The sequence below is a fragment of the Taeniopygia guttata genome, chromosome 1, assembly GCF_048771995.1.
Source record: "Taeniopygia guttata chromosome 1, bTaeGut7.mat, whole genome shotgun sequence".
Taxonomy (NCBI): Eukaryota; Metazoa; Chordata; class Aves; order Passeriformes; family Estrildidae; genus Taeniopygia; species Taeniopygia guttata.
The window spans coordinates 92,972,658-92,991,296 of record NC_133024.1 but is presented as its reverse complement, the minus strand read 5'-3'; positions in this window follow the sequence as shown (position 1 = coordinate 92,991,296).

The following is an 18,639-nucleotide window of genomic DNA, read 5'->3' as shown; positions in this document are numbered from 1 at the left end:
ACAATGGTGAGGGGCTTGGAACACAAACCCTGTGAGGAATGACTGAGGGAGCTGGGATTGTTTAGCCGGGAGAAAAGGAGTCTCAGGGGTGACCTTATCACTCTCTACAACTTCCTGAAAAGTGGCTGTAGTCAGATGAGGGTTGGCCTCTTTCTCCAGGCAGCAACTGACAGAACCAGAGTTTCAAGCTTCACCAAGGGAAATATAGGTTGGATATTAGGAAAAAGTTTTTTACTGAAAGAGTGATCAAGTACTGGAATGTAGCAGGGATGGGGTATGTCACCATATGGATGTGTTCAAAAAGAGACTGGATGTGGCACTCAGTGCCACGACTTATTTGAGGTGTTTGAGCATGGGTTAGACTCAATTATCTTGAAGGTCTCTTCCAACCTAGTGATTCTGTGTTTATTCTGCGACCTGATGCCCACACTATCTGTGTTTCAGGCATTCTACTTCAACTGGATGAAATATGTCCCTATGGACTGAAAACCCATTAGGACCACATTAATTCTTTGAGTATATCTTCTAGTTCAGTTTCATCTGGAAACTATCAATTTTGCACAGTTCAATATTTTATATGATTGAACCAAACTCAGTTAGAAAACAGAATCAGATTTATTGCAAAACCACAATTCTAATCTAAACAAAAAAGCTAACAGAGCTGAAGGCAGTTTCAATCATATTTTTGTGCATTAGGTGGCTCCTTATAGTAAGTTTGGTGATTAATGTTGAACTGCTAGCATTCCTTTAAAAATCCTAAAAATATAATTAACAAGAAAAGTAATAATTCTGAGTATTTTCTTTCTTTTTCTTTATTAATATTTCTAATTCTATCTAATTTCACTCAACAGACATTTATCACACATTCCTGAATATGCAAAAAAAGTCCCTTAGGAAGAATGTCTGCCTAGTAAAATAGATTTAGAATGATCTAAGGCTAAAACTGGGTAGCCTGATATAAACTTTAGGTTTTTTATATAACAAGCATAAATTTCTAAGATGCAGAAAATCATCATTTTGAAAAATTCTACCTAACATGAATTTTTAGACTTGGAAACTGAAAAGAAAGCCATTTTCAAAAAAAAATTAGTTTGGTAGTGATAAACGGCATTTATAATTGTTAAACTAGAGCAAGATGCAAACTAAAATTCTACATACTTGTTTTCATGGTTTCTCTTGATTTTTTTTTTCCTGTTTTCTAAAGAATTTTCTTTGTGGTTTTTTTGGTTAGTTGGTTAGTTGGTTGCTTGTTTGTTTCTTGGGTTTTTTTTTGTTTTGTTTTGTTTTTTCGTTTTTTGTTTTGGTGTCCTCAAATAAGTTGACATGGTCTTTGTATTCTACATGTAGGATCATTCAAATGGGAAAAAACATCAACCAGCTAACAAGTCAAAAGCACCTCACATTAATATGTTTTATTTTAAACTGTGAAAGGTTTTTAAAATGTTCATTTATGCACACAGTGTGAAGTTTAAAACCCTTATATTTTGCTAAAAGACTTTTCAGAATTAAATCCAGCAGCTCTAGCATTGGGTTTAAAAACAAACAGCACATCTCATATTTGGATGGAAATTTGCCTCTGAGATGATTGCACAGAAAGAAACACAGAAACATACACAATTTTGAGTGACTGGCTTTCTGCAGATCATCTCGTAACACCAGTGTCACTGAACCTTTCCATAAAAAGCAATTTTGATTCTATGTAATGATTATTAATACTGCTGTGGGTGGTTGTATGAGTTACAGAGAGATTTTGCTTGACAGTTTTGGAAACTGTGACTAATAGGACTAATTCATGGGCTTAAAAAGTTTATCAATCTTTTAAAGAGTTCTTAATTTTTTCAAACTTTAAATTAAACTTTTCCATAAGTAGCTTTTAAAAAAGTAACTCTAGAATTTAATGTATTTCCAGGTATGTTTTACACTAGCAATTATTTCCCATCAAATCTACATAAACCTTGGACTATATTATCTTATGGTATTCTAGCTTTCTCTGTGTCACTGAACTGTGACAATAGACCAGAAGCAATTTCAAAATTGTCATTTTATCAAGTTCATGCTTTGATTTTTGAATATTCCACATAATTTTAGTGATGCATGCATGTCCAGGATTATCAGGAAAAAAAATAGCACATGAAAAATCACTTTAATGGATTTCTCCTCATGTAATTTTAAAGTTGGAAATAAAATGTTATTGCTTTTTAGCACCATCACACAAACATTTGGTTAGGAGTGCTTCTTCCAGGGGGCTAAACTGACTGGAGACATCTTCCAGTTTCATTAATTCTAAACAAAAAGCAATTTTCCAGTTCTGTTTCAGCTTCTTACCTAAGTTCAGCTTGCTTTAAGTAGTGATTAAAGACTGATAAAATTATGTGGTTTCCAAGAGTTGGCAGTAGAGAACCTAGAGTGCAGACTAAATACTATAGGAAATAAGGGGCAGGAGGAATAAGATAGAACAGCAATACAGTTTTATATATGGTCAGAAGTGTGTGAACATAAATCTGTTTTGAAGTAAAAGGCTGTATAATATCACCATTACCCGAGCACATGTAAACTATTTCTGAGTCCTGTGGGAAACAGAGAGCCTAAAATCCTCAAGCATACCGAAGAGATGTAGTGCCCTTTACTTTCTGTAACTACAGAGTATAAAATATGAGTGCCTCACTAGGAGATTGCTAACTTGAATTATCATTTTTTACCTACAATCAGAGGGTATCCATACCTATTCTTCATATAAAGTGGAAGTCTGTCAATGTTGCAAATCTATAGGATATGCCCAGCTAGAATTATCATTTTTTACCTACAATCAGAGGGTATCCATACCTATTCTTCATATAAAGTGGAAGTCTGTCAATGTTGCAAATCTATAGGATATACCCAGATCATGGAGAATTCTCATAAAGTGGGAAAAAAATCCAGTTAGTATATATAACTGTACATGGGTTCATTATCCCACATCTGGCTACTCTGGAATAGACAGTAGCAGATGAAAGACAACAAAAACTTGTCTAAAAATATATGTTAAGACAGCACATTAAAGCCTAAGCACTGAACAAAAATAGAGATCCAGCACAATACATATTCTGCGTGTTAATTCACTCATCAAGCCTTTGTCCACAGCTTAAAATTCCTAAAATACAGTGTAGATAACACAGCTGGTAATGTTTAATTAAAATATTTCTTCTGCTTTGGTGCAACTTAATTCTCTATTGAATCATATTCAGAAACATCTCCTTTGCTAAGAAACAATCAGGAAAGGCAGGATTCCCAAATGTGCACCCAGTTCCCCATACCTTAAAAAATATCAGAGATTATCTCAGTTTTATTGTCAGGAAATACCACCACAGAAGCAAAAGACTTCAAAGCAGAATAATCAGGGAATAATCCTTTCCTCATGAGTCCCCTTCAGAAGGATGTGCTCAAGTTATTGTAGAATCTGCAATCAGTCCCTAAGCATCATTGGGATAAGAATGGAAAATAATGAAGTTTTGCATATTTTAAAAGAATCAGAAAACTTTAGTAACTTAATTTGGATATCAACAGAATTGTTCTATATTGTTCTGGAACAACAATATGTTCCAGAATTGGAACAGTTTCTATGATGTCACTCAGATAACCAAAAGTTTGCCAAACTTGCCACTGGCTAATTGTGTATATGCACATAGAGAACATTTTGCACAAATAGTTGAATGTGAGCCTTTGTGGAAATCTGTCGAATGCAGAAAATACCACTTGCTTGAGTACCACCCTGCATGCCAGAACCCATAAAGTAGACAAAGGTTTCTGAACTCATGACAGGACAGACAGATCACCCAACAATATTTGCACAACAGCAATAGCAACTAGTGTAATCAGAGTTTAACCTCTTAAAAAAAAATTTCTGAATTGTACTAGCTGTTCTTTTTGCAGCAAAACTTGCTAATCTCTTGCTCACTTAATAGCCAGGAAAAAGCCAGCAGGTCTGCTTTTGCCAAACACCTACAAGTGTTTTAACATATTACTTCCCACAAATACAAACAGCACAGAAACTATCTCCTCTCTATGTGGCTCCTAAACATTACAGCAAATTTTTGCTGCAAGTGATTTAGCAGTAGGGCTTTCCAGAGAGAGTGCCTAGATAAAAGACAGAAGATGCAGCAGAAGCCTAGAAACCTTAAAAACAAATTAGATTTGACATCTTTGTAAGATCAAACTTGATGCTAGATCAAAAATAACATTTGTGTGATAAGCTTCTCAGAATCTAATGAAAAATGGGCTGTAAGTTTTATTTTCTTCCCAACCCCATCTTAAGTATCATCATTCTGGTTCTCATGCAATGCTAACATCTATCTTTAAAAAAAGGCCTTGAATATTACCTTTAAAAAGACCTTGCAACTAATGCTGTTTCCAGTCTGTAAACAGCATCCCACAAACCATCTTGATTTGAAAAAGCATAATGATTTAGAAACTATTTAAGAAGCTACAGAAAATTGTCAGAACAAAGAAACAGATGCAAAGGAGTAGGTGGCAAACACTTAACTTACGCATTATAACCTTCAACCAATACTGCTTGAGCTTCTTAAAATGTGTGCAAACTTATTTTCAAAGAGCAAACAAGTCCTTGATAAAGATTTCCTTTTGTTCCAATCATCATTTTTCAGATCAGTACTCTCCATAGACTGCAAGTTAGTCCTCACTCTTCTTTAACAGCTACATGCCATTTTCTAACTTACATCAATGTCCTACTAGCAAGTTTCACAGATAAAATCCTGTCAAACATTTGGTGAAGATATTTGAAGCACAGTCAGCATAAGAAAATATTTTTAGCACAGATATAATTGTTTCAGAAAACTATCTATGCCCTGGTATAAACTAGGCTAGTAAAAATATATTACTCACTGTGATGTTTTATCATTGCAGAACAAGACTGTGATTTATTAGAAAAGTATGCAGACTTAGTGTACTGAGTCTGGCTGAGCTGGAGTTCATTTTTTCTTAGCACTCCTCACAGTGTACTTTGCTTTACCGTAGTAGCTATAGAGGTGCTGATAACACAGCAGTGTTTTGGTAACTGCTGAGCAGCACTGGCAGCACCAGAACTGTCTCTCCAAAGTCCTAGGAGGGGGAACAAATTAGCCAAAAGGATATTCCATACCATATGAATACATATCAACTCAGATATAAAAGGAGAGGCAAGAAGGAATGGGGGGCATTTGTCATTTTACAACATTTGCCTTCCAGAGCAACCACTACATGTGCTGAAGCCCTGCTTCCTGGGAAATGTCTGAACATCACTCACAGATGGGAAGTAGAGACTTTTTGGGTTTTTTTCCCCGTTGCTTATGCGCACAAACTTTCCTTTTTTTTTTTTTTAATTTTTTTTCCTTGCTTAAATAAACTCTCTTGTCTCAACCTGCTAGTTTTTTCCATCTTATTTTTCTCTCTCCTGTCCTGCTGGGTAGGGAAGTGATAGAGCATCTTGGTGAGCACCTGGCACCCAGTCAAGGTCAGCTCTACAGTCCTTTTTGGTACTCAGTGTAGAGCATGAGGGAGGAACCAAAAAGACTGGCACGCACCAGAGCAGCTCTCTCACTGCCCTCTGCATTTGGTTGTGGGAGAGAAAATATAATGAAGGGTTCACAAGCTGAAATAAAGACTGGGAGGGATCACTCATCAAATAATGTCACGAGCAAAATAAACTCAAATTAGAAACAAAAAATTAATTTATTATTAACAATATCACAAATGACAATGAAAAGTAAAATAGGACCTTAAAAGCAATGCCTACTTCCCCAGTGGCACACAGAGGCTGGGAATGGGGGGTATGGTGAGTTCCTCACCTGAGGCTTCTCCCACTGCTCAGGGAGAGGAGACCTTCTGCTGCTCCACCATGGGATCTTTACCACAAGAGACAGTTCTCTGTGAAGTTGTCTGACATGTAACTGATTAGGACTCTTTGGGATCAGCTCTTCAGCTGGTTCTCACCCCATGGTTCTCATCACTCACTCATCCAGTCCACACTTCCTGAGTTTGCCTGTGAGGATGTTGTGACAGTGTCAAAAGGCTTGCTGAAGGCAGACAATATCCACTGCTCTTCCCTCATCCATCCAGGAAGTTGCTTCGTCATAGAAGGTAATCATGTAGATCAGGCATGATTTACCTTTATTGAGTCCATGCTGACTACTCCTGATCATCTTCTTGTCATCCATGCAGATAAAGATGGTCTCCAAAATGAGGTAATCCATCACCTTCCCAGAGATTGAGGTGAGGAATTGGAATTACACACAATATCTTGTCATGCAAGTACTCTATAGTTAATATGATCATTGCTTATCTTCAAGTTAGAATATTAGTCCATACATATGTGCAGAAGTTGTGTAATTTCTATTTTCTTCTTTAAAAGAGGTACTAGTCTTTAATCTTTCTTCCCTCAAACACCTCCCTTTTCCCTTTGGGAAGCCTTTCTGTAAAATGTGAATATTGTAATGAGTTCCTTTTTTCCAGTGATTATCAAAATGGGATTTGTGTCTTCTTAAGCCTCTGTAGTTAAAACTACCTGAATATTCTACATGAAACTTTGGGAAATGTGTATCTTAAATTTTCAAAGCATACAGGAGTATAACCATTGTCAGGGCTAATTCTAGAAATATGTCCAGATTCTCTGTTAATAGTACGGATTAGCACACAGGCCTATAGCCTAAACATAACATGAAGAACTTTCTTTTTAATCAGGGTGTATCTCATTCAAATAACCAGCTTTCATTGCCTCCAAAAGCTGGTGAATAGGAAGGAAATTAGTTACTTTTAAGACATAAGTGTAACAAAAAAACTTCCTCAGATTTCACTTTCTATTTATTGCCCAAGTACAATACCTCAGTGCAAGCACTAATCAAATGCTATTCATAAAGTAAAATGTAACCTTTGATTGTTCTACCGGAGAACTTCTCTAATTTCCTTAGATGTATTATGCTGAGCATCAGAATAGAGGTCTAATGATAAACTCTTGCACATTGACAAAAAAATACTCTAACACTGCTGTGATATCTCAGACTTTCTCCAGGTAGCGTGTCATGCCCCCAAAAAAGCTAAGAGCAAGGTAATTACATCACTTGTCATGAGAGCATGGAGGTCAGACTCTATTTAGAATAATCTGTATTAAAAAAAGAATTTAATTTAGGTAAGAGTTAAAAAACCCAAACAACTGAGGAACAGAAGCCACTATATAAAGAAAACCTATGTCAAGAAAAGGTAATTTTTACTTGCAAGATTTTTCTTTCTGTATTAACTTCTGTACCTCATCTATCCTGTGAGACTGAAACTAGACTTCAAAGATTCAGAGAATACTGGTAACTATTTTTCACATGTTGTTTAAAGATGGACACCTCTCATGCAGCTGAGAACACTGATGAGAACATTACCTGTTTGTTCTTTCACTGCACAGGAATTTCTATTTTTTTTTTTTTTTTACTCATTGCTTATAAAACTTCCCATCTTTTATAACTGATATCAGTGTTTCAAATAGTAACACTGTCATTTTAATTTATATGCTTCTTATTTTGATAGGTAAACAGACAAGTGTTCATTTTCTTAAAGCCCGTTTCAACAAAATAAAAAAAAAAATATTTCTTGAGAGTCTTACAATTTTAGAATCACTTGACTGGACTAATTTCCTTACTGTTACTACAAAGGCAAAAAAAGAAGCAATACATAGTGAAATTTGGGTTGGGACCTTTGAGGAAGGACCTTCCTCTGCATTTGCTTTCATCACAACAAAATTTTTGAAAACACCGGTTGAAATTATTGGCTTTTCTTGGCCTCAATATTTGACGATAAGCAAGCATCACATCAAGGAAACTAAACTATTTCTCTGAGATTATATAAAATAAAAAGCACTGCAACAGAGAGACAAATTTAGTTAAAAGAATTTTCTTGCAAGTGCTGATTTTGAAAATATAAACCTTGGCTGAAACATAAAATCACATTTCCCATTAAAATAATAGTTTCATTTTAGATAGACTAACTAGTTTTAATTAATAAACATAATATTTGAAGACATTCAAATGAGGATTTTACTGAAATAATTATGAAAGTAGCATTCAGTCATCTGGCTTTAAGATGTGCTACTCATTCTGGATAGCAACTGAGTAATTAGAAGTGATGGCTTATGAAGATATCTGCATAGAATGAAGAAAAAGCAAGAACAGATTAGTTCTGTGTAAGACCTGAAATGATCATATTTTAGGTACATGTTCATCTTATTTATGAGTTTATTTATATAACTGAGAGACTACCAAGATTCCGTTTCAAATTCAGGAAGAATGGGGAAAAGTAGTCAGCATATTCACAAAACCTAAAGCCTCCTTGTCAGAAAAAGCCACTTGTTTTCTTTGAACTGTCAGCTGAGGGAGTATCATATTAGCTCTCTCAAAATGAAATTCAGGACACCAATTGCAGATGTTCTTTTAAGAAAATGTCTTCAAATTTGCCTGACTTTCTCACTTTGCTTGTATACTATTCTATTTTCTTCCATACAATCTCTATATTTTAAGGGCCCAAAACCCTTCATGAGGGTGGCTAGCCACTGTAAGACTAGTGCTTTGAAATCTCTGTGCATAACCTGACATATAAAAACAGCTGCTTGACACCCTCCTATATGTGAATTAAAACATAATAATGTCTTAAGTTTTTAGCTTTTATTTTTCAGACCCTGTACTGCGTTAGTGTATAACTCTGAACTCCATAAAGTGTTAGTAAGCTCTCTTCACAGTATGGTCAGACAAAACAATCCTTCCAGGCCTGAGAACCAAGGAACCCTCTGACTCACGCCTAAAAAGTATAAACAAAAGTGAATAAGGACAGAGGAAAACAAACAGGGGGAATATGATTTCATTAATTGAAGCTATAATTGGACAATTAACCCCTGATATCCAAACTTGTATCTGTCTGAAAAACCTGTGGCCATTGTCCCTCTTGGGTGCAGCGTCTGGGAGGCTTTTGACTGTCCAAAGTGTATCAATTGAAGGCCTTTGATAAATACCCACTTTAGTCTCTTAGCTCTGTCTAGCCTCTGTTCTAGGCAGCCACTTCAATGCATCAATCCAATACATCCCTCAAGCTTTAGCTACTCACAGATTTTATAACTTCACTGAAAAAAAATATTCTGTTAAAATCAACAATTTATTGTTTAAGGACAAAATATCTGCATCATTGCACTAGAAATTTGAGTAAAAAATAGCCTTACCAAAAATACACTGTCAGCAGTAAATTCTCCAGAGAAGAATCACAGCTTCTTTATTCCTGACTTTGTTATAATTTAATATTGAGAGAAATTCCCTTAGTTTTCCCACTACAGAAATATAAAGGTAAGTAGTCATGTGTGACTCCTTTATTACTGTCAAACAACTAAAGAAGCAAAATCAATTCTAAGATTGCAAAAACTTTTTGTACATACTTTCCCTGAAAGCAAATAAGGTTATCTAGCATAACAAGTTTTCTGCATATTGAACAAGCACAGAAAGAAATCACACACGTGCACAAAACCAAAATGGAGCAAAAAAACCAACCAACCAATCAACGAACAAAACCCACAAAAACCAAAACAACACAAAAACCACACAGACCAGCCTGTTCCACTTTCAATTCAACTATTTTTCATTGTCTTTCCAGTCTACCGTAAGTAAGTATAGTTATCCTTTTATTTTCTTTGACCCAGAATAGAAAAATAATGTATAGAAGAAGTAATGTAAAGAGGAGACATACAGAAAGAAAACAAAAATACACAGAAAGAAGTAAGGAAACAGTAGCGAAATTTTACATAAGAAGAAAAAAATAGTGGAAGGCAGACACGTCAGCCAGAAATAAAAGCAGAAACTGTGACACTCTGGTCGCTAAGTGTCAGAGCCCCAGCCTGGTTCAGGGGTTCCGTGTGGTGGTAAAATCTCTCCTCCAACCCGTGCTTCCAAAGAAAAACTCCGCAGCCTCTTGTAGTTCAGTGTCAAGGCAGTTTATTGTAAGTTATCTAAAAGATTGTCTTCTCGGGCTGCTGCGGTTTGGTCAGCAGCTCAGACAGAGGCGCACACACACCCCTGACATCCTCTCTGTCTGCTGTCTTCTTCTTCTCTCCCCCCACCCAGGGCTGCTGCTATCTTTTATATGATATATTACGTGATACATGTTTACAGTTTTTCCCCAATACCTACTACCTATATTAAATGGTGCTTTTCTACTCCAAACCAATCCATAAGTGCCAACATCATCAAGAACATGGAGGTAAGGAAGAAGAAAGAGGAGGAACAGGACTGGCCTACATTCCTCCATCTTAAAACTTCTGACCCCCATGTACAAAGTAAACCCCCCCCTATACAGGTGTTAAAACCCCCTGTACAATACTAAAAAATTCTTCTCTCTACTTTGTAACTACTTCTACTATAATATCTAAACTTTTGTGACTGCTTGTTCCACCTTCAAAGTTGGTAAATCATTCCATGGCTCAAACTCAAAATCACAGCTGTTTCCAGCTGCCTGCCAGGGTCTAAAATGCTTCTGACCAGGGTCTGGCACCTCCGAAAATGTCTGAGGGACATTTTGAGTTCCAACAGCTAAGAAGTCTTTGCAGCAGCAGAACTTCATTTAGTTATTCTCAGCTTAGATATTCTATGTCGGGGATGAAAACAAGCACTAGTTCATCAGGAATCTTGTCAGATAACATGCTTTAAGGTACATAATTGTCTATGTCTTAATAAATCTGTGTGTTTATGGAGCTAAAAAGAAATCATATAAAACATCCTGAAGCATTTCCCTCTTTTCTGGGCAAACTTGAATTTTTGAGTGTACTTTGCAAGGTGATTAGAAGATTTTTAAGAAGACCCCAATGACCCTGCCAGTCATTCATTCAAAATTCCTAGCTCAAAGCCTGAATTTATAGAAGGTAAGTAATATAGAATGCAATTATGATCCTACTCTGAAAATGAGAAAAATGTTGTCCATTAGACTAAATCTTTAATCTTTCCATCACTGAAAGTATTTTTTTTCTCCATAATTCAATTACAGATTTCTAAGTGAAATAATGTTCAGATTCAGCAAGAAGTCATATATCCTTTCTGCTTCCTGACACCCATCTCATACTTGCTCTTAAATGTTCCCATTTATATGGTTTCTAGCTTGGAAATTGTAACTTGCTTACTTCACCATTCATTGTTTCTCAAAATTACGCACTCAAGTAAACTTTACATAAATAAATTCATAATTAATGAAAAATTATTTAAAGTGAGTATCAAAATCTTCATAGTGGAAAGGATGACTTATGGGCACTTGTATGAAGGTGCTGTTTTAGTGATCAAACGTGAAGCATTTAAGAGCAGGCACACACAAAAATCAGTTTGGACTTCAAATACATAGTGCTACAAAGCACAGAAAATAATTTATTTTAAAAATCTTTTTCAGCTGGTTTTTAGTACCCTTCTAAAATTATCATTCTGATGGCCAAGAAGTTAATCAGCTGTTGACAATGTGTGAACTGCCATTGCTTTCTGAGCTTTCCCTATGTATTTTTTCCTATAAAGGGCTTTATCTGGACAGCAAAATAGACGCCAGGTACAGGAGTGGAGGCTCTGAAAAATGGAGACACAGTGTCAAGGGAAGAGGAGTATGGACATGAGAACTTAAGAAAGGAAGCACTGATTTGTGCCCACAGCTATAAAACACCTACTGATGATTGAAGGGGTTTTGCTGTGGGTCTTTTGGCTTTTTGTTTTTCTTAAAGAAGACCCAGAAGCAGTTGAAAGCAGTTCTCAGTGTAACAAAGAACAAATAAATAGTGTATAAAAAAGTAAAAGTCATAAAATTCTTATATAACCTGGAGCTATAGACCAATGAAGTTCTAGATAGCTGTAAAAGCATGTTAGGAAACATAAAAGTGGCCCCAAGAATAAGCCAAGTATATAAGAAGAAAACTACAACCATAAGAGAAATCATATTCCTTACAATAAAGTATTCCAGAGACTGCTGACCTACAGTGTTGCCCTTTCCAGAAGTCTGAATCTACCAATGAGCAAGGAAACATGCTATATTTTCATAATTGCTGAATGCCTGTTTTTATTTGTGTGCCTGTCACCATTTCCATTTCAGTGTAACCAATACAGGTATCCAATTAAGAATATTAACTTCTGCCATTGAAATTTGTCTTCATTTAAAGGCAAAGTTTCTAACAGCTTAACACATTAAATATTTTCAGTTGATACCCTACTTAAATAGAGATAGATATATTTCTCCCTTGAGGAAAAAAACGTGAAGGCTTTTATTTCACATTATTCACAACTTCATAAAACATGGTACTGCCTAATTGATACAAAATTCATAGTCCGGCATTCCTTTAAAAAAAAAAAAATGTTGTAGGAGCATCTTCACATTGAGCAACCTAGGGAAGGCATCCCTGCCCTCAGTAGGGGGATTGGAACTAGAGCATATTTAAAGTCCCTTTGTCATGGTTTGACACGGGAAGAGAATTTTTTTTTTTGGAAGGAAGGGGTCGGTCCAGTCAGGGGTCAGGTTTGGATACTGACACTTGGGGTGACCAATTGAAGGTGGACACGCCTCTGAGAACACAGAGGGGTTAAAAGCGGAATTCTTAGGAAGACTCGTCTTTCTTTAGTTCCGGTCATCGCAAAGTACAGACCTCCCCTGCCCAGCCCGGGCTGGGTGGGGGAGGGGACCCATGCGGCCTGCAGAAGTAGGCCAGGGGGTGAAGGATCGGAACTGGCTGGGCCACCTCCTGCAGATGGAAGGGTAGAGAACATCTGGGATGTTTTTGTTCCCCCTCCCCTAAGCTAGAGGGAAAAGAGATAGAGAGCCAGCAGACACCTAGGAGTTTGCCGGCAGAGGAGAAGGAGAAGGGGGGGGAAGATGCCCAGCGTGGGAGAAGGGAGACCGAGTCCTGGGCTGAGATTTCAGCCGTCTGGGGAGTCCAGGAATTTTAACCCTTTCTTATTAAATGAAGGCTTTATGAAATATTACTCCTCCTGAATTTGAAAGAAAGAGAGACAGCCTGGGACTTCAGATGTTCAGAGAAGAAGGTTAGGAGGAGATGATAGAGTGGCTTTTGGCTGGACTCTGCTTATTTACCATAGACTGAACCACTCTTTCTTTCAAGAGGGACTGCATTTTAGGGGGATGCACTGGTGAGCCAAGAGACCTTCTTCAGCAACTACCAGTTTTGGAATGGACAGAGAGAGAGAGCTGAGGAGGGTGTGAGGATGCCCTCCATCTTCAGAGAAGAAGAGAAGGAGATCTCTGTCCTTGGATCCTCGGCCCCAGGGGAAAATGGGGGGGACTCTAGTCCCGAATTGTGATACTGGACTGTTGTTCCTGGTGGTCCTTGGCAAAGCATCCTTAAAGGAGCCCTATAAGCAGTCTCTGTCCATGCACGGTGGTGAGAGCACTGTGACATGGAGAGGAGAATGTCACACTGGCCGGTGTGTCTGGGCGGTGCCACGTGTGACTTTGGAAACACAAGAGGTGGCAGCTGTGTTTCCTGGGGGTCTATGGTGCAAAGGGGACTCCTCTCTTCCCTGATGGACTCAGTATTAATTATATTGAAGGGTAAAAACTTGATTAAGGATCCAAATGGGTCTCGCTGTAGTTTGGTGGAGTTGGGTGGTGGGAGGAGGAATGTTTTGGAAGGTTTTCATTTCGAATTTTGTGTGGTTTTTTTTCTTTCCTTTCCTTTCCTTTTATAGTAGTAGTAGTAGTAGTGTAATAAAGTCTTTCCTTTGTTATTAAGTTTGGCCTGATTTGCTCTGTTCTTGATCACATTTCACAGCATTTGATTAGTAGGTTGTATTTTCATAGGGCGCTGGCATTGTGCCAGCATCAAACCATAACACCCTTCCAACCCAAATCATTCCATGATTCTAGGATTTGATGTTTTCTTTCAATGAAACAAATGAATTATGTTCTTCTCTTAGCAATGAATAGATGTGGTATGCTAAGAGGCAAAATTTGTCTTTGCAAATGGAATCAGCTGCCAGTAGCAGAATGTACAGGAAATAGTATAGAAGCTACAGCGAGTAGCTCCTGTACTCCTGAGGCAAATGGCACTTTTGAGTTCTGCAAATACTGCTACAAATAACCTTTTTGAAAAGTCAGAGAGAGAACTCACAATACATCTCTTCTCTTTATGAATAATAATTTAATTTTATTCTCCCCAAATGAAAGGGGGTGTATTTGGGTTTTTTTTTTCTTTCTTAGAAATGCTATTTCTGTCTAGAAAAATGCTAGTGTCATGAGAAACAAAAGAAAATAAAAGAAAAATAGCTACTCAAGAGTAGAAAAAATAATCTACGTATTTGAAATTCTTCTTTTTGCTGACTGTTTAATGTCAGTATGTAGCATGTTGTGCTTAAAATGAAATGATTATAGCAAGAAGAAATACTACAACATAGTGTGAGGAAAAAACAGAGTTCTTAGATATTTTACACATGAAACACATGTTTTCAGGGGGGAGATGGAATGAGAAAGGAAAACACAGTGTTTAAGAAAATTTCAGATGAAGTACAAACAATTTGTAATTTCCATTGCAAGTGCCACCAAGATGACAGAATTTCAAATATTTCCCAATTTTTAAATTTTGTTTTGAGAAATATCCTTCATATGCCACCCCAAGAGAAAGAAAATGTCATTGAATCATAAGGTACATGCAGAATCTTATATGGTGGAAAAGAACTCTTGTGTAGAGTTCTATAAGTAATTCAGTCTACTCAATTTCCTTTTACTCAAGTAAACATTTTTTTCAGCTTTACTTGAAACTTGGCTACTTAGTATTTTAGTTACCTTCTGAACATCTTCTAAAAGGGTTTTAAAATCATGGGGATTAAGGGTTAAAAGGAAAATTAAGCTTAGTAGGCCCTGAAACAAAATAAATACCCTAGGTACATGAAGGCCTTGTATATTGCTAGAACTGCAGTTGTTTAGCTAGTACATGATAAATGATATAATTGTTAGATGTGATGATTGTTTAGTAATTAAATATAATTACTGTTTAATCATAAGAATAATAATGAGAAACTGTGGTCAGGGGCCTAAGAAAGATCACAAGAAACTCATGTCAATGTATACAATAGAACAATATAAGCTTAATAATTAATATGTAAGTTATATAACGATAGAATATAAAATACGTTCAGCTTGAAAGCCATGTAAGAGTCAGATTTGGGTCTGTACCCCTGATTCCCAGAGCTCTCAATAAAAGCACCTGCATATAATCATATCCCATGATTATGTGTGTTCCTGAATGCTAACAAGCATGCTGCAACTCCTACTTAGGGGATAGGACTCACATGAAAATGAAAGCTTGTTGTATTCAGGTTTGTCTTGTCTTCAGAATTAGAGTAGGAAGGAGTATTCCAGCCACATGAGCCAAGCAACAGAACAGAATTTCCTCTGCAGCTGGGGTGTGATTTAATGCCAAGGAGCTCTGGGAAGGAACCAAGGTTCTGCTATTGCAGTGTCCAAGTCCACTGAGAGCAATCTCCTTGTGTCGTGCTAGGGGTGCAGCTGTCAGTCAGCCAACACACACAGTCAGCACAGAGGGGGGCCAGAAGCTCTGCCGAGGGTAATGACCACAGCCTGGACAGCAGCAGTGACTTGCCACAGTGCAGTCCCCAGCACCAGCCCTGAAGAAACAGCCCCTGGCCATCAGAGGCCTCCACCCAGATCTCCTAAGACAAAACACACATCTGGGGCTGTAGGGTTGCCTGGTGCCCCTCGCCGGGTGAGGCATAAGGTAGGGAGACTCCTCTCCCATGGGAAGTGAGTGATGGTTGAAACCTCTGTCAAGGAAATGAGCTCCAGGAAGGACACAGTGGTCTGTGCAGCATCTAAGATGTAGAAAAGGAGAATGGCTGAAAGAAAAGGAGTGGATATTGTTTATCTTGAGTTTAGCAAGGCTTCCAACACTGTCTGTCATAACACTTTTATAGAGAAGTAGATCAAGTATGAGTAAGACAAACTGAAGAGCTGTTGACCCCAAAGTGCCGTGATCACAGCACAAAGTTCAGCTGGAGGCCAGTAACTAGTGTTGTACTCCAAGGATACAAGGGCCATTGTTGAGTGTTTTCACTGGTGACCTTCTAAATGACAGCACTAAGTGCACTCTCAGCAAGCCTGCAGATGACACAAAACTAGATCCTATAAACAGACTTTGTACTACAGTAACAAAAAGATCAAATTACATACCAGACCATTGTTAACTTTTGAGTCCTGTGTTATTTCAACATAGGGACATTATTTTCTTTTTATTTCTTTTACCCATGGAATATATATATGCACTGCAACACCATTTTACCTGTTAGTGATGCACTACATCTTGTTCAGCAAAGGAATTCACAATTAAATTATCCCTAGAAAAATATTGTCAAATTTTTTTTGAACTCCTGCATCTTGAAAAAGATTAAATTTAAGAGTAAAAACTTTGAAATAATATTAATTAATACATATTTTCTAATTAATCCCACCTGCCTAACTGCTTTCCTTATAACATAGACTATCAGTTCATTTTTATCCATTTCTGTTCTTTCCTGCTTTTTTTTTTCTGAAAAATAGACACATTCTTTGAACTCTAACATGCCCTCCTTTAAGTCCCTTCATGCAATGGCTGTTTCATGATTTGGAGTCTAACACAACATAAATATCTACTTATCACCCCAAAGCTTTATTTTTCTCTTTTAATCTCCAATCTACAAATGTATGACCAAGAGTGAGAAGAAAAAAATTATAGAGAAATAAATTAGATATGAAGCCTAAAACAAAATTATTTGTTTGAAACAAAGGTTTCTGCAAGTGGAAATAACAACTAAATTTACCCAAGAATCAGAAAGGAAAATCAGATTAAAGGAAAATAAGTCATGGTTCAGCCCCAGCCAGCAATTAAGCCACACAGAGAGTGGGATGGAGGAAAGAATGTGAAGCCTAAAAGTATGAAAACTCATGAGCTGATATAAGAATAGTACAATAATGATAATGATGATAAATGAAAACCCAAGAAAGACAAATTACATCAATGAAAAAACAATTTTTCATTATCAGCTGACCAATGTCCAGCCTGTTCCTAAGCACTGCTCCCCAGTGGCTAACTTTCCTCTTAGTTTATATGCTGAGCATGTTATATGGCATGGAATATCTGATCAAATGGAGTCAGCTGTCCAGCTATGCCCCCTCCCAACTCCTTATTCATTGGACATCCACTCACTGTCAGAGCATGGTTAGAAACTGAAAAGTGTGATTTAGTGTCAGCACTGCTCAGTAACAACTAAAAGTCAGCGTCTTGTCAACATTGTTCTCACCCTGACTCTGAAACACAGCACCGCACCACCTGCTAGAGAGAAAATTGACTCAATCCCAGCTGAAACCAAGCAAGGAAGAAAAACAATCTTCCTTTTTTTTTTTTGTGATGTTGTTATTATTTGGTTTGGTTTGGTGCTAGGCTTCAGCAATGCCTTTAAGAAAGGCTATTTAAGCTGGAAGTTTGAAGTAGAAAAGAAGATAAGTTTTGGTGCTTTTCTCTGGCAGTACACTGCAGGTGTTCGTCACTAGCATTTCAACTGCACTTGTGGACAGATATGTCTTTTTGCATATGAAAAAGCAGAGGAGGAAGACAAGGCTACAACATTCAGATTTATGCACTTGAAGTGTAATTTTAAGACATCTCAGTTTGCTGAGTCTCATAGATTTGTTTTCCAAGTTGATCAAATTCACTAAATAAAACATCATGTATAATGTTATCTAAAGGGAAATAAAGATATGAAGAGAACATCCCAGTGAGATAAGATATGAAGGGTATTTGAATGCTCAGAACAGCTGGTTATTGAATGCTCTGAACAGCTGGTAATGAAGAGTACAGTGTAAGAGTCAATCCTGCTACAGCAGGGAGTGATATATTGTAAATTCAGTCATTGACTATCTTTTTAACTTTAGTCTTTAACTACTTAGAAAACAGTATCATGTTAGTGATATTACCTAGATAAAAATTAATTCTATGACAGGTAACCTTCAGCAGTATCAGGATGTTTAATAGCATTTTTTTCAAAACTCTAAAACCAATCAAAATTTTTAAACTTCTCCATACACCCCTTTATACTTCTGTCACTTTTTGTTATAAGCCATTAGAGAAACCATGGTCCTATGCATGGTGCATTTCTAAGGGTTACCAATATGTATTATTTAAACCCCTTAGCCAGTAGCTGCCAGAATTACAGCTTCATGCATATCCGTGATTGTAGAGAACCTGTGCAGTCCTACTGTTAGAAGAGGGAATGAAATAGGAGAGGATGCACTTCAGAATGTTCACAGGGACTCAGGGACTGTGAATTCTTCCTTTAACTCTACTGTCAAAGTCAGCCTTTCAACCTCTCTACATTTATTCTCAATTTCTAGTTTTTCTTCAAGGATTAAAGAGCAAAGCTTTCTGGTACAACCTTTATAATGTCTGCATATATAACTTCCTTAAACACATTTAACAATCATATATCTGATATCAAATTAGATTTTAAAATTATTATTATTATTATTATTATTGTTCCATGTTCTAACCATTAAAGCTATGAACTCCAAATATAACTGCTAAATGCATTTCTGTAAATAATTGCAATGTGTTGCCTTTCTGGAATG